This window comes from Bufo bufo, chromosome 4 (assembly GCF_905171765.1).
Source record: "Bufo bufo chromosome 4, aBufBuf1.1, whole genome shotgun sequence".
Lineage (NCBI taxonomy): Eukaryota > Metazoa > Chordata > Amphibia > Anura > Bufonidae > Bufo > Bufo bufo.
Window position 1 is genome coordinate 150357889 of NC_053392.1, and position 2910 is coordinate 150360798.

General features: G+C 45.7%; 1 pseudogene; it reads right to left on the reverse strand.

Moving 5' to 3' along the window:
- Positions 1-383: 383 nt before the first annotated feature.
- LOC120999905 lies at positions 384-2448 on the reverse strand (annotated as a pseudogene).
- Positions 2449-2910: the final 462 nt, after the last annotated feature.

The window sequence follows — 2910 nt, forward strand, 5'->3', positions numbered from 1 at the left end:
AAAAAAGTGCTTCATCAACAAGAATGGATTAACGACCAGTGTCGGGGTGACCACGATGATAATGCATATTGATCATGAAATGAAATGTATAGGGTTATGGCTGATAAGTGGAGGACAGTCCAGCGAACATGCCGACTCCAGCTCATTCCTACAGTGCAGGCTACACAATCACAGCTGGAAGGTAACTGGTTGGTACAGGCAACACCCGAAAATCTTCATAAATAAGCCTTATTATGTGCAGGTTCACAGCCACTGTAACAGAACGGTATGAAGCAGTATAACATGTAGTAAGCACTGCAGGGATCATGTCTAAGACATGTAAGATGTCCTGGGGGGGTCCCGAACATTGTGGATAAGGTCCAAGATGAGAATCGTCCATGTGTTCAATACTGGATGTTATTGATGGCCAGCTCCATGATGAAGCCTAGCACTCGGATTAGGTAGTCCTTACTGAGGACTTTTCCTTCACAATGCGCTGATGCCACAGATGCTGTCACCTTGAAGACCTGGGTTGCTGGTAAGTGGATTCAAAAGTGTCTGATGAACTGCGAGTAAAGACATTGGAATAAATTGTCCACTTTCTCCAATGTGACCTCGTCCTTTGATTTATGAATATCATTCCATAAAGTCTTGTAGTCCTGGATGGCATAAGAAATGTCCATGCGACGTTCGACAGGCACAGAGAAAACAAGCTCTGTGGCCGACACTGATCCAGACACGTCATACCCGGCCCACATCGCTGCTAGCCACGTAAGGTCCTGAGAACTGATCACCAGCTTACCGAAACAGTCAAAGTTTCTTTGGAATCACATTCCTACGATAGCCGTGAGCACCTCGGAGCCATTATACAGCAAGAGCGGGAGGCAAGTTAATGTCTTTGGTAACACCTCCAATAGATCGTCCTCTGTGTACGTCCCACAGAACCAACTTGTCCACACAATCCGGTCCTCTGTGCTTGCCTTGCTGAGTGGAGGCTTGGATGAAATCTAAAAAGTTAGATACAGGAACCGCGCTGTGTTTTTGACAGTTTATGAGAGTAGTTGGAATGAAGAACCATAAACATGAAGGACCGAGTTCGTATTCAGCTGTCATAAGTGGCAATCGCAAGTCCGTAGTTCACATATAATGAACCTGCTATCCACCTCCAGCCTGACGTTAGATCTCGCTTTGAGCCACCGACCGCTCACTCCAAACCAGATCAAGATTACCTTCACAAAAGGACAAAGAGATGGTGCAATACCCTCAACACTCAGAGGTAACCAAGTTTTATTATACTCACATATTCCAAAGTTTTCACATGCATATAAGATTGCCCGACCCGGGTTTCGCTGTTAGCTTCGTCAGGGGCTGCGGTACAAACGCCAATTTAAAGAGGTGTCCCAACATTAATTCCTGGGTGTAGGGGCATTCCTTCAGATTCAAAGCTTCCCCTCTCCAACCATCAATCCTGGGGATCGTTTGACACAATCCCCAGGATTGATGGTTGGAGAGGGGAAGCTTTGAATCTGAAGGAATGCCCCTACAACCAGGAATTAATGTTGGAACACCTCTTTCAATTGGCGTTTGTACCGCAGCCCCTGACGAAGTTAACAGCGAAACCCGGGTCGGGCAATCTTATATGCATGTGAAAACTTTGGAATATGTGAGTATAATAAAACTTGGTTACCTCTGAGTGTCGAGGATATTGCACCATCTCTTTTGTGAAGGTAATCTTTATCCGGTTTGGAGTGAGCGGTCGGTGGCTCAAAGCGAGATCTAACGTCAGGCTGGAGTTGGATAGCAGGTTCATTATATGTGAACTACGGACTTGCGATTGCCACTTCTGACAGCTGAATACGAACTCGGTCCTTCATGTTTATGGTTCTTCATTCCAACTACTCTCATAAACTGTCAAAAACACAGCGCGGTTCCCGTATCTAACTTTTTGCTTTATATTAAGGAGATTGAACCTACCCTATTAAGGGCACCGCTGCTTGGTCTAGTATTTCACGCCAAACATCATTTGTTTTACCACTTGGATGAAATCTGTATGAGCACAACCAGTGGATCTCTGTCCTTTCCTTTGAGTCCAGGTAAACAGGAAAATTTGGCTTTTAGGTTCAGCTCTGAGCCCACTTCAATGGCAAGAGACTTCTGCTTCTTGGCAGCTATGTTGGCAGACAGGTGATTGGAATACTCTTTCAGTCTGGTGTATGAGAAATTATACATCAGTGTCACGCTGTACAGAGTCCATTGTTTTTGAAGGAGCAAAGCAGCCTGTGCCGGATCAAGAGTTTCCTTCAAGGGGGTGCACTGCGGGATTTTTCTTTTAGATAAGCTTTGCAATGCAGACCCTCGATGTGCAGAGGTTAAGCTTCCGGGAGGATACCTCAAGCTGTGAAAATGACTGCTCCTTTGTGCCAATGACCTACTTCTGAGGGTTAACACCCCATTGGTTGGTGTTTGCATATCCTTGCAATAAATAATGTTCCCTTTCACTGACTGTAAGCAGAAATTTGGACAGACAAATGTATCAAACTCTGCTGCCATCTGTCTAGGTGCCATGTCACCTGACCAGCCAGATTTACCAGCATCTGTTCCAGGACATGAAGCAGTAAAATGACATTGTTCATCCCGTAGTCCTGGTGACTGACAAATAACATGGCCTCCTCGAAGGGCCTGAGCAAATGGCAGGTGTCACGCATGAACTGCCACTGGCTGACATCACTATTACACAGGCGGAGTACTCCTGTCAAGAAATCATTGATGGCCTTTCTCTGTTCGTATAATCGGCCCAACATATGGAGTGTGGAATTCCAACAGGTGGAAACATTGCATATCAGCCTATGTTGGGAGATGCCGTTCTGCCACTGCAAGTCAAGGAGGGTGTGCTTTGTGGTGTAAGAGTGGCTGAAGTGCATGAAAAGTTTC